A 14,724-nucleotide genomic window follows, 5' to 3' on the forward strand; every position below is an offset into this window, starting at 1 on the left:
AGCCTTAAACTTTCTGGGTCTGGATGAACAGCTTGACCTCTTTTCTGTGTTAACAGACTTGATACTACTGGAATTTTTCTTGGATGGTCTATGAGGAGTTCCAGGAGCAATGGATATCATGACTGGCGAGGTGCATGTGGGGCTATCAATATCATTGAACAGGGCTCCTGTGTTACTTTCTTGAGAACTAAGTGGAGCAGAACTGGAGGGGGGAATGCATATGCATACATCCCTGTCCAACTTACACTCAGTGAATCTGTTGCAAAGGCTTCTTCCATTGGAAATAGGGAGCAATACACCTGAAGCTTCCTGTTCTCCCAGGTTGCAAAGAGATCTATATTCCGGGAATCGAAAGCCTGAAAAATGCATTTCACTATATCTTGATTCAGGCTCCACTCTGTGAGTCGAATGTTTGATCGACCCCTGGACAGATCGTCTGCAAGAATGTTCCTTTTTCCTGGAATGTGGGCTGCACTGAGTACAATACTGTGACTCCTTGCCCATTGAAAAATCTCCCATGTTAACAGACAAAGTAGCATCGATCTGGTGCCGCCTTCCTTATTGATGTACGAAACAACTGTTGAATTGTCGCATCTGAGAAGGACTCGTTTGCCTTTGACTTGGGGTAAAAACTGTACTAGCGCCAATTGTACAGCCTTCATTTCTAGCCAGTTTATGTGATCGTTCTGTTGGGAAATACTCCATTTCCCTGCCACTTGAAGGGTGTCTAAATAAGCACCCCACCCCATTTCTGAAGCATTTGTCCAAAGTACCTCTGGCTCTTCCTGGTAAAGATGAACCCCTTTGAAAATATTCATCCTGTTGTTCCACCATTCTAAATGAATGATCAATGTCTGATTGATAGGAATCATGGCTAACAAACTGTCTCTGTGTGGTTGCCATAAAGACAGGAAATAAAATTGGACAGGCCGCATATGCAAGTGGGCTAATGGAATCAAATCTATACATGCTGTCATTAATCCCAGGAGCCTGAGAAATTTGTGAGCTTGTATCTGTGTTGCTCTCTGTATCTGGGCAATTTCTTCTAAGAGATTCTGAAACCTCTCTTCTGAAGGGAATACTGCTCCTTCTGTCAGATTGAAGTAAGCTCCCAAGTAATCTACCTCCTGAGTTGGAGTTAATTGCGACTTTTTCCAATTCACCAACAAGCCCAAACTGTGAAGCAGGTTCAGTATAAATTTCCTTTGCTTTATCAACATGCGGTGGTGTTGGCTCTTGATTAGCCAGTCGTCCAGGTACATGAAAATGTGAATCTGATGTGATTGCAGAAACTGGCCTATTACTGCCATTATCTTGGTGAAAACCCTTGGAGCTACTGCCAGTCCAAATGGCATTACTCTGAACTGATAATGCTTTCCTTGAAAGCAAAACCGTAGGTACTGTCTGTGTTGTTGACATACTGGTACATGGAAGTATGCATCTTTTAGGTCTAGGGACATCTCTGAAAGTCTCCACCTTGAAGTGTGGAACATTTAAGTGTACATTTAAATTTCTCAAATTAAAATTGGACGAAGCCCTCCGCCCTTCTTTGGAACTAAAAAGAATGTGCTGTAGACACCTAAGCCTTCCTGGCTCTTTGGTACTGATTCTATTGCTCTTTTTTCTAATAATTCTCTTATTTCTTCGGATATACATATATTTTTCTGTAATGAACTGAATGCAGTTTCTCTTACACCGCTTTTTGCCGGCCTGGAAGAAAACTGAAGACGAAGTCCTTCTTGGACTATGCTTAAAACCCATTGATCGGAAGTTATCTGCTTCCATTTCTCTATGAATCCCGACAGTCTGCCTCCGACTGGCGGAATCTGTGCTTCGATTTGACCTACTGTTTTCTCGGGCGAAACCCCGATCTAGGGTTTTCCGGCTTTTTAAAGCTTTGTTTACCCTGCGGTCTGTATCGAAAGGAAGAACTATCCTTTGACCTATCTTGTCTATCATAATCTTCAAAATTCCTCTTTTTAGGAATTGAGTATGCTGTCTTATCTGAAGCTTTTGACCCTTTAGAGTCATCAACTTTCCTTTTCAGGTCCTTTCGCTTCAAATCCCTGAGATGTTGAGTTTCCTTAGCATCTCACAGGTTCTCTGCACTGCTATGCAAAACCTCAAAAAACTTTTCCCCAAACAATTTAGGACCAATTGCAGACTGGCATAGCAATTTATTCTCAGTTGCTTTATTTTTTAAAGCCATGTCTTTCAGATAAAGACTTCCTCTAGCAGTAACAGAGTTAAGCATAACTCTGGAAGTCACATCGGCCATAGCATGAAACAGCTGAGATAAAGCTTGGATAGCCTCTTGTCTATCCTCATCAGAAACTGCTCTGTCTAGAAAAGTTGTAATCAATGAGCCATAGGAAATCTGTCTCAGTAACAGTCTCGAACTCATGTCCATTTTTCTAAACTCACTGTTTGTAGATTCAAATGCCTTGTTGTTAAAGGCCGGCAATTGGGTATAAAAGCAGCCAATCGGTGAAAATGGTGGAATATATGAATTTTCTGGTCACATTCAGGTTGCAGCACTTATTTTGCAAAAATAAAGATTAAGCTGTTGTACTGAAATTTTAAAATGGGTATGCTTGTTCCCCTCATAACTGTGCATATATTGGCCATATCTATTTTAGATATAAATTCTCATGAAGTTTTAATTTTGGCCTAAAAAAATCTGAAGCAGGGCTAAATTTGTATTTCAAACTAGAGATTGGCAGTTTGTGGGTGTGATTATGTTATTGTTTACACCGGATGTTGACTCACATATTGCACGAGCATGCTTGTCTAGTTCTAGATAAGGGGGGTTGCACCAAAGGAAACATGTAATCAAATCACTGTATAACGTGGAAAAAAAGTACTTACTCATATATCATTGGTAAATCCAGATTTTATTTTTTAATTATATATATTCACATTCCTTTAAAAAATTTGTTAACTTTATAAAAATAACTCATTAGGACTGTTCAGTCTGATCGCTGTTTCAGAGTTTTGCAGGATTGCTGGTACCTTTTCTAGAATAATGTCAAGCATGATGTTTGTCTGATTAAGCAACAATCTCCTAGGCCAGTTGTGTAACTCCCATTGTCTCTCACCAATGATGACAAATGTCCAATTGATCAACCATCACTTTAAAATTACTCTCAATCTGGACTCTTATGTGTGAACATTACAATGTCAAAAGAGACAATCACAGATAGTATAGGTCTCCAAATATCATAATGGACAAAGGGTTTCTTAATAATCCTTCAATGCACATGTCTTCCATTGCACAGCTACAATTTCCCCCCAAATTCTTCTCATAATTGAAAGGTACCAAGAGGAAAATCATAAGTATTATTATATCATATATACCAATATTTTGTGTATATTATCAAAAAACTACATGTTTTAAAAGACATGGATAAAACAATGATGAATTCATTTTGTAATTCCTAGGGTGAAGTTTTGTTAAAGTAAAAACCTATCCTTTCAGTGCCTCACAGATCCAGCAGAGTGGTAGAAAAATGCGGGAAAACTTTAGTTTATTTTGATAAATCATGCCAGTCTCCCTGTTCAAAATATCGTCTGCTACAGAGCACTGTAGAGTCAAGCATCAAACTGCTGCTTATTCTGATAACACTGCTAAGCCCTGCCCTCTTGCCATATATGCTTAATTGCTGTAGGGGTGTAAATTTTTCTAGGTTACTCCCGGCCTTTAAACTTATAAGGCATTGCACCTTTCTGGCTTCTAAGTTCAGATGAACACATGATGCCTTCTTCAATGTTTTCATCTAACTGTGGTGAGGAACAAAACTTTTTAAAGTGATCCTCATTCACCAAGTACTTCTGATCATCAGCTGATCGAAAACATCTAATTCTTTTCCCTTATCTTGTCATTCTTTGTCAACCTCTTTGAGTGCGTGAACAATCGAACCCTCTAAAGGAAGACTGAACTGTCTGGCCTCTTTTGGAGTTAGTAAATGCTCGGCAACATATGACTTGTACTCCGAGTCTCCGCTCTTTTCCTTCATAGGAATACTGAGATCTGATGCAACTCTGGAAACAAAACCTTTCCAATCAACCTTAGATGTTCCTGGGTTGGAAAAAGTTGACGACTGACTAGCGTCTGAGCGGCTGTCTGTTTCGTCAAATTCACGTGATGATTCAGTGATGCACAATAAATCTCTATCATCTTCAGACGAATCTGAAACGTTTCTAGGGTGAGGTTGAAACTTGCTAAATCTCTTGCATTTAGTATTTGACCCATCTTGGTCCAAATCTTTAGGTGCCTCAGCCGGACTTTGCTTAGAGTTTGATAGCAATTCAGCAACCCTCCTGTCTATAATATCCTGCATATTTCCCATCATCCATGGAGGGAACATGAAATTCATATCCCCTTGCGGCGCTTGACCTCCCATACTGAATGGAAAAAAATTGGCCATACCTACTGGAGTTGCAACATTTTGGCTTACTTGGTCATAGGAATGACCTGGCCTAGCAATAGGGCTCTCATGTTCCGAGGATGGAACGGCCATACAATTGTCCGAGATGTCATGGGAATGACTGGACATAGCAGCTTCGTTGCTGGTAACAGTAATCTGTTCTGAGGACAGAACACTGGGAAACTCTATCGTAGGCTCAACATCTAGAACACGAACACGTGTGGTCTTGTCCCGCAAAGACTCCACGGGCGTGGCAACTTTCTTACCTTTAAAACGGTCAACTTGCGTCACCCCTGCTCTATCCTCACAAGGTCTTGATACTGTCGCAGGCTTCTTATTTTTCTGCTTGTGTTTTTCTATCATGCGCGCCACGTTTCTCTTTAGATCAAGTTCTACAGACCTTACAAGGAAGAGTTTCTGAGCAAAACCGATGTCGATAACAATCTTCATGTTCATCAATGCACGACATCTCCCTGCAACATCGTTTACATTCCTTATACGAATTCTCTGCCATGCTTGAACCGCGTGGCCGACACGAGGAACGATAAACTTAACTATAATAGAGTATAAATCAAACACGGTTCAAAATGCTCTTAAACCGACAAAACACTCTAACTCAAGTATTTATATCAAGTAAATAAAAGATAAATGCACAGTAGTAGGTAAAAAGCCTGTAAATTTTCACCAGAGAAAAAATCCGCGTGAAACAAAATGGCTGCCCAAACATAAACTGAGGTACCCGGATATTGGGTATTGAAGAGTGGGTTAAGGGAAGATAACTCGTTCTAAAAATTATTCGAGCATAGTAGTAGGAGTCCGTGACATATTGCAAAATGTTCGATGCAGGCAAGTATAGATACTGAAATAAACATGTCTTTCAAATTTAAGTTTTGATGCGATATAATAATGTCCAATGGAATTTTTAAAAATTGTGAATCTTAAAGTTGAAGCAGAGAATTCTACTAAGGGGAAATATCGTTTTAAGTGCTTCAGTGATTTTTCCTATATCTGTGTTGATTCTTACTTGTAGGGAATTTAAAATTAAATTTGTATCTCTTTGACAAACGTATATGTCTTTCTCTTATTTTCAGCCTACCTGTGGACGTGTAATAAGTTTTTGGGTTTACCTGGCACAGTAGTGTCCAATAAGTTGACAATTATTGTCCATTATTTTTAAGAACGGACAGTATCTGTCCATTCTTAAAAATAATGGACAGCAATTGTCTACTTATTGGATTTTTCCTATATATTTGTATGTAAAACTTTGATCCCCTATTGTGGCCCCATCCAACCCCCGGGGCCCATGATTTGAACAAACTTGAATCTGCATTATGTCAGGAAGCTTTCATGTAAATCTCAGCTTTTCTGGCTTAGTGGTTCTTGAGAAGAAAATTTTTTAAGTTTTTCCCTATATATTTGTATGTAAAACTTTGATCCCCCCTTGGGGCCCCATCTTATCCCCGGGGGCCATGATTTGAACAAACTTGAATCTGCACTATGTCAGAAAGTTTTCATGTAAAAATCAGCTTTTCTGGCTCAGTGGTTCTTGAGAAGAAGATTTTTAAAGTTTTTCAATATATATTTGTATGTAAAACTTTGATCCCCCCTTGTGGCCCCATCCTACCACCGGGGGCCATGATTTGAACAAATTTGAATCTGCAATATGTCAGGAAGCTTTCAGGTAAATTTCAGCTCTTCTGGCCCAGTGGTTCTTGAGAAGAAGATTTTTAAATGACCCTACCCTATTTTTGCATTTTTGTGATTATCTCCCCTTTGAAAGGGACATGGCCCTTCATTTGAACAAACTTGAAAGCCCTTCACCCAAGAATGCTTTTGGCCATGTTTGGTTGAAATTGGCCCAGTGGTTCATGAGAAGAAGATGAAAATGTGAAAAGTTTACAGACAGACGGACGGACGCCGGACAAAATGTGATCAGAAAAGCTCACTTGAGCCTTCGGCTCAGGTGAGCTAACAACAAATACATAATTACAAAGATAGAATATTGAACTCTTTGGCTCTCCATACATATGCAGGTGATAATGGAATATTGTTACACAAATATGGGAAGTTGACGATGGAAAAGCTGAAATCATCCCGTTTGTCATACAGTTGAGTTGTCAGTTTGCCGTTAATGTCTACTTTCAATAAAATATCTAAGTATGAAGCAAAAGTGGACAATTCTGTGGTGTCCTTTATTTCGAGCTCACAGGGATATATCAAATCGACATATGAATGAAAGCTATCATTGTTAATAGACAAAACGTCATCGATATATCTAAAAGTCGAATTGAAGGCCACAGCGAGAGATTTTTCCTTCTCACGTAGAAGTTTTTGAATAAATTCTGCTTCATATGAATATAAAAACCGGTGTCGCTCACTGTGGGTCAGGTACCACAGATTGATTTGTTCCCAAAACCAGGGCGGTAGCAGAGTGGACTCTTTAATGTGCTGATCATGCTGCAATATCAATGGTCATGTCCAAAGAACCCTATACTCATTGCTCAACGTCAAACTTTTGTCAAAAGTTTTACACCCCAGGTTGGTGGGGACGGGGCTCCTCCTTCTGGTTGTAACGAGTACTCTACCACAACCAATTCTTTTCTCCCAATTTATCGGTCATGTGGCCATGTTGGTCTGGCCTTCACAGGTACTCCTCAAACCCATTTGTATAATCATACAATGTACAATATGGCCAGAAGGTAATTTGTATTGGCAATTCCTATATCTCTGGTTAGGTTCCATTTCACTTTTAAGAATACTAGAGGGTATGGTTTCACTTGGCCAACCAAACCCCATGGATTCATCGGGGGGAGGGGGATACTAGGAGCTGGGTAAACCATGCCCGGTTTAAGCCAAAATCCAGCACATCCCGAGTATTACAGGGCACAACTACGTTAGTCTTTTTGCGGATAATGTTTAAAACCAGTACATCCGAGACACTTGTCTCACCACATCGGGGGTGTCGGGTATCACATACAGACCTGCCAACTTCTGGGTCAGGTCCTATCAATCCATAACTTTGGCTATGGTACATCACACCGAAAGATATACTCCTGAGCAATTCAGTCACCCCCTTGGTAATTCCATTCATATTTTGCAGTGGGGCCTACCCAGCAGTCAATTCCACAGACACTACATCCCCTAATGTTCTAATCCAATCTCGCACTCCAAGCAACCTACACTTATACTTCCAGATTGTTTGCATGTAAACTATTCCATTTAAGGGGGGGGGTGGGGGTGGGGTTTCAATTCGCTTTCGCTTAGGCAGTGTCCCCTGTCCAGAGTTGGTCAACATGTTTTTCCCCTTCTTGAAAGCAGTCTTTCATTGGTTTGCAGTAATTTGTAAATGTAGCATGTCTGGGTTGGATCAGAATTTACACGCACATCCGTATGTTTCTGTCATCCCATTTTTGTCATAGTTTTTAGCTCACCTGAGCTGAAAGCTCAAGTGAGCTTTTCTGATCGCTTTTTGTCCTGTCCGTCGTCTGTCTGTCTGTTACACATTTACATTTTCAACTTCTTCTCCAAAACCACTGGGCCAATTTTAACCAATGTTGGCACAAATCATTCCAAATTGTTCAAATGAGGGCCAACCCCCTTATCCAAGGGGAGATAATAGCAAATCAGTAAAAATACACTGAAATTTTTTAAAAATCTTCTCCAGAACCAGTAAGCCAATTTCATTCAAACTTAATGCAAATCATCCTTAGTTGAAGGGAATTCAAAATTATTCAAATTAAGGGCCAGGTTCTCTTCAAGGGGGAGATAATCACAAAAGTGTAAAAATAGGGTGGGGTCATTTAAAAATCTTCTTCTCATGAACCACTGTACCAGTATAGTTGAAATTTACGTGGAAGTTTGCTGACATAATGGAGATTCAAGTTTGTTCCTATCATGGCCCCCAGGGGTCGGATGGCACCACAATAGGGGAAACCATATTTTATATGTATTTATATAGGAAAAATCTTTTAAAATCTTCTTCTCAAGAACCATTGAGCCAGAAGAATTCAAATTTACATGGAAGCTTCCTGACATAATGCAGATTCAAGTTTGTTCATATCATGGCCCTCAGGGGTCGGGTGGGGCCACACTAGGGGAAACCATATTTTATATGTGTGTATATAGGAAAAATCTTTAAAAATCTTCTTCTCAACAACCATTGAGCCAGAAGAGTTCAAAGGACTAAGACCATGTTTATCAAAATTCGGCCTAACGTCCAAAGTGAATAATTTTTTGTTAGAAATATTCTCTAACATGTTCTTTTCCTATAATGTACTGGTTTTTATATGTAGAGTTGGTGAAAGAACACTATTTTTAGGTTTACATTACTAGTATAAATCCTATAATTTGCTCTACTTTTTAAGATTGCGTCATACAACGTCGCTATATATTATTAGAAGTGGTAACGTATTGTAAAACATAATTATGCAATGAGTGGTTTAATATATAATAAGATCTTGAAAAAGAAATTTTCTTTCCCAATACGCAATAAGGTTATTTTACTTATAGCCCGAATGGCACACCATATTTTTCAATCCTTCATTCGGCCATTTTCACACGCCGCGCCGTTAGCCTGTTTGCGCTGTTCGTGGAAGTTGCAGAGGATGTACTCATCGCATTTCAACGTAAGTTTTAGAAATATGAATATACTTCACCTCTACTCGTTAAACTGTATAACCAAATAGGTGTACCAATTGCTCTTAAAAATAATAAACAAGTCGCATGGAACGAATAGTATGGTGCGCCTGTGGTGTGTTGACATAAACTCATATTCACGCATTGGGCTGTTGGAAATCCCACAACAAATCTGTTAACTGTTGTCAACATAGATTAATTGTTTATCTATTATAATTATATATTGTTAAGATTTAAAATTGTATGTATATCAGCTGATCAGAAAAATCAGCTGTTTCACGATCATGCCATTTTCAATTCCGAGTGCATGACCTTCTCGGGTCTATCTGAATTTTCTTACATGATGTTTGACTCACTTTACACTTTGAACTTTCCATGTATCATTGTATGGTCTAAAAAGTATTTGTATAGGTTAAAGAGACATATAATTGTATATAGATGTATATTTCCATAATGGTATAGGTCACTGGGGTTACATGTAGGCCTGTGGGGGGTTATAGGTTCAATAATTTTCGAATGATTTGGTATTCTAGTATTCTACTATGTTTAAACTTAACTTAGTGATTATTTAGTAATCAAATAAAAGTTATATGATGAATCGATACATTTCTTCAATTTACTGTAAACAAAAACTGTTTCTGTGTTTTGGAATCTGTCTGGTATTAGTGCATAATAAATAACTTCATAAGTCAATAAATATATTCTTGTTGTAGTAATGACATTTGCAAAATCTGTGAGAATCTAGAAAAAAATGTGTTAGGGTCAACAGAAATGTTTAATTAGGGTAGGTTGGGAAAGTGGAAACCAATTAACATATATATATATATATATATATATATATATTTTTTTTATTTTTTTTTTTATTTTTTTTTGGCCTTACGCGGAAACATGGATTAGAAAAGTCAAAATGATTTTTACATTCAATAATTTTTAAATACTAATTAAAAGCACCATTAAGCCAGGAAAATCATAAGAACAGTTTGGTTTTCTAACTTAGATATGCCTTATTTCAAGATAAATTGTAAACATGTCAAACTTAATTTCAACAATTACACTTACAACTTACATGCCTGCATTGGGATTAGATATAGAATCACTCAGAGAATGTTGAATTTCATAGGTACTACCATGATTTAAGCATATAATTTTTTGTTAGCTTATCTCCTTTATATTATTGAATATTAAATTTTTCCATACATCTACCACAAGAAAGAGTATGAAAGATAAAAATATTTTGTGAATTTGCTGATAATTGTGAAGTAAGATAATATATCAACATTAGCTACAACAAAAATTATTAGATGGGGAATCAAATTCAAATGAAATGTTTGTGTATATAATTATTTATGCAGAAATGTACATGTAGCTAAACTGTCCTCTATTGTTTAGTTGGAGACATGTCAATCTCCCACCGAATACATAAATGTAATTTTTCTGAATTCTATATCAATGAAAATACATGAGGGCATGAAAGTACAACTTTTATATGAATATTATAATACAGGTGTCCGTGTTTGCCCAACTCTCCATTTTGTATTGCTTGTAGGAGTTATGAGATTGATCACTGTTTGTTATCTTCACCTTTCATTTATGATATAGTTTTGATAATGATATAATACTGGAGTAATTTGAATTTCAGGATGATATAATATGTCCAGCAAAAATTGATGGCAAGGGTGACATGAATCAGATTGACAAGAATCCATATTCCTACTCCTCAATAATGCTATCATCACTGCCATCAGATTCATCAATGATAGTGGCATCAGTGACACATGCATATAAGTGTTGGACATCACTGCAGGAATAGCTTCCTTGTTGTGCCTGCTAATAGCAAGGTACCAGATTATACAGCAGTTATGTGGAAACAGATTCCCACAATAGGGGGACCAGATTGACACCTACATTGTACAGTATCAGGCAGTTATATCAAAACTGGAAAAACTGGATCCAAACAAGACTATATTTCTTGGAAGAAACATGTCGACTCTGAAGTTTAAACCTTATTAACCCATGGCACTTCCAGAGACATCCTGATACCATGGTTCTCTGTCATTTGAAATATACCTGTGGAGGTTTTTAAAGTGTTTTTTTTTGGGGGGGGGGGGGGGGGGGGAGTTTATTAATTGGAAGAATTCATATTTGATGATTCAAATGAAAATCTGTATGTTGAATTATGAATGTCATAATGTACTTTTTGAATGAGTTCAAGAATGGTTGTCCTGATGAAAAGTGCAGAGTCAAAAGTTAACAAATTGTCAAAAACACTGGTCAGGTCTGAATTCATCATCTTGGACACCTTGCAGTTGGAATTATGATCTCTATGAAGAAATGCTGAAAATCTTGCAAAAGAGGAAATGACAAGTTGGGGTCCAAGGCACTTGCATATATGCATGAGAAGGTGTTCTATCTAGGCTTGAGGTCAATTACATAGCAATGTAACACCTTACATTACCTAGAAAATTTCACATTACCATTACTCCTATTTTGAAATATAATGTATTACATTACTTGAGAGTGAATTTACATTACACATTTACATAACATACTGTCAGATATTAAAGAAATGGCAGAAAAATTATTTCTGTATTATGATTTTTAATTATACATTAACATAAGTACACAAAATATTCAGCAATGTTAGGAAACATATCTATTAAGTTATTCATTGCATTTGATTGTCATCAATGTTTCAAATGCTTCAGTCAATCACTAATATAATGAATTATTCTAAATCTTCAAAATATCATCAAATATTTGAAGTAGTGTAAATGTAATGGAAAATAATGTGCAGTACAATATGCATTACATTACCATTACTTGTAATGCAAAAATGGTCCATTACACCCCCATTACATTGAAACTGGCTGCCATTTAATTACCATTACCCCAGGCCTGGTTCTGTCGAGAGGTATTGAAATTGTCTGTAGAGACTTTGTCTCAGGAAGTGGCCGAGATTGATTGTGACAATTTTGTTGGATGTGAATTTACTGACACACATGTCTACACTTGCTACACAATATATCATGTGGTGGTTTCAACAAGAAAGTTCTTACTCTGCAGGAAATGACGAATAGCTAATGGATTCACATTTTTTCTGACTTTTCTTCTGTACATTAGATGCATTAGAAAAACTTTCCTTTCCATTATCTTTTGCTGGTTCATACTTTGAAATAAAATCAAGTCCGAAAATAAAGTATTTTGGGGTTTTTTTTTCAATGAATTTTAAAAAATGTAATCTGTAATCCTTGCATATTTTCTTGGTGTTCTGTGATTGCATAGGCCTATTGATTTTTATTTGTATTCAGGTATAATTTCATCTTCAGTGTCTTGAAAGAAAGAAATTTTTCAATAACGCCAAGAAAAATGTAGGTAACATTATGATTTAAAAAAAAAAAAATAGTGACACGGGTAGGAATTGAACCCGGATCTCCCGATTGAAGGACGGGCTCTCTACCACTAAGCTACGAAGTCTATGACGTCACACGTTGAAAAATCCTTCATACATTTACTTGCCCTAGTTAACGTTATACTTTCGATATGTCGGCAATAGTTTTAGTTATATCAATGCATGTTTTATAAATTCTTTTCATTTTGATCTTAGTAATTCTGTTGGTGTCGTCTAAATAAAAACTTTCTATAGCATTGAAGGTCCGATTTCTCGGACAGCAGATTCGTTTGTTTACGCATTAAAATTCTATAGCTTTTAGAATGTGATAAAAACACCACATAGCTTAGGGGTGTATTCTGCATGGAAATGATGTAGACTCCACATAAGTATATTGTTTTAATTTTTCAAAGCAACATAATTAATAAAATACCCACAACTCTCACAAAAATAAATAATTCCGGATTGCTCTCGATTTAATTCAAAGTTGATATTCATCAACAGCACACCTTTCGATCCAACAAATCGTTCGTGCAAAATTTATTTGTATTGATAGATTTTGATAGACTACAGTCAGTTTCTGGATCGAAGGTCGTGTTTTATATGAATTATATAACTAAATTTGAAAAAAGTGGAGATTTCTGCAGAAAACCAGACCGATACCGGTTTTGTCTTGTATAGAATTCCACAAGCTGACGTTTTGGCGGGGAAATCTTGGCACGTCGCGATGGTATAAAGATTATATTATCAAATGATCACAATTTTATTTCAATTCATTCTGCTTTATTTTTTAACACACCACAGGGCCGATATAGCTAAACATGGTCTTAGTCCTTTACATGAAAGCTTTATGACATAATGCAGATTCAGATTTGTTCATATCATAGCCCCCAGGGGTCGGGTGGGGCCACACTAAGTGAAATCATATTTTATATGTGTTTATATAGGAAAAATCTTTAAAAAATCTTCTTCTCAAGAACCATTGAGCCAGAAGAGTTCAAATTTACATGGAAGCTTTCTGACATAATGCAGATTCAAGTTTGTTCATATCATAGCCCCCAGGGGTCGGGTGGGGCCAAAATAGGGGAAACCATATTTTATATGTATTTATATAGGAAAAATCTTTAAAAATCTTCTTCTCAAGAACCATTGAGCCAGATGAGTGCAAATTTACATGGAAGCTTCCTGATATGATGCAGATTCAAGTTGTTCATATCATGGCCCCCAGGGGTCAGGTGGGGCCACAATAGGGGAAACCATATTTTATATGTGTTTATATAGGAAAAATCTTTTAAAATCTTCTTCTCAAGAACCATTGAGCCAGAAGAGTTCAACTTTACATGGAAGCTTCCTGACATAATGCAGATTCAAGTTTGTTCATATCATGGCCCCTGGGGGTCGGGTGGGGCCACACTAGGGGAAACCACATTTTATATGTATTTATATAGGAAAAATCTTCTTCTCAAGAACCATTGAGCCAAAGAAAATACAAAATAAAGTTAGTTAAATCATGAAATGGGGATACAGAGCGGGGAAAAAAACAAAAAAACATTTAATTTACATGGAAGCTTTCTGATATAGAGCACAATAAAGTTTGTGAAAATGATGGCCATAAAAGTGTGGTCACAATAGGGCAAACCATATTTACATGTCTTTGAATAGAAAATAATCTTTAAAATTTAATTTTTGTATCAAGAACCACTGGGCCACAAAGTTTGAACTTGCATAGAAGATACCTGACATAATGCAAAATCACATGTGTAACAGTCATGACACCTGGAGCTCAGATGCAGACATTATCAAAGAAACTATTTTTACATTGGTTTTAATTGTATTATGAAAACCTTTTTTCTTAAGAACCTCTGAGCCAGAAGTATTTCAATGTACCTGAACCTCCCCAACATAGTGCAGAATCAAGTTTCTTAAAATTTGACATGGCTCCTGAAAAGTTAATGGAATAACAATGGGAAATTCATTTTCCATGTGTTAAAGTGACTCAGCTGAGCGATGTGGCCCATGGGCCTCTTGTTCTTGTTCATGTCTACGTAGGACATCATATGATCAAGGTGTAATCCAGGATTCTTTCTGTGCCATGCCCAATAAAATTTCCTACCTCCTTAGCAACTGCAATTTATGACGAAAAGGTTAGAATATAGTATTCAGTTTTCAAGTTATCCCAAAGTGGGTCGACTTTTGGACAAATTGCCAAAAATATACGGCAAATTAACGTTCCCTGTCCAGAGTTGGTCAGTTTTCCCCCCATTTGGGAGACTA

At 37.1% G+C, this 14,724-nt stretch overlaps 1 protein-coding gene and 1 long non-coding RNA gene across 13 annotated transcripts in view; one reads left to right on the forward strand and one right to left on the reverse strand.

Moving 5' to 3' along the window:
• LOC125682093 (elongation factor Ts-like) overlaps nucleotides 1-14,724 on the reverse strand; it is a 214,259-nt gene that overhangs the window by 152,707 nt on the left and 46,828 nt on the right. The window lies entirely within an intron of this gene.
• On the forward strand, nucleotides 8,509-12,258 carry LOC130051789 (uncharacterized). Its single transcript, XR_008800033.1, has 2 exons — nucleotides 8,509-9,052; nucleotides 10,702-12,258. It is a non-coding gene; the product is annotated as an uncharacterized LOC130051789 (long non-coding RNA).

This window comes from Ostrea edulis, chromosome 2 (assembly GCF_947568905.1).
Source record: "Ostrea edulis chromosome 2, xbOstEdul1.1, whole genome shotgun sequence".
Classification (NCBI taxonomy): Eukaryota; Metazoa; Mollusca; class Bivalvia; order Ostreida; family Ostreidae; genus Ostrea; species Ostrea edulis.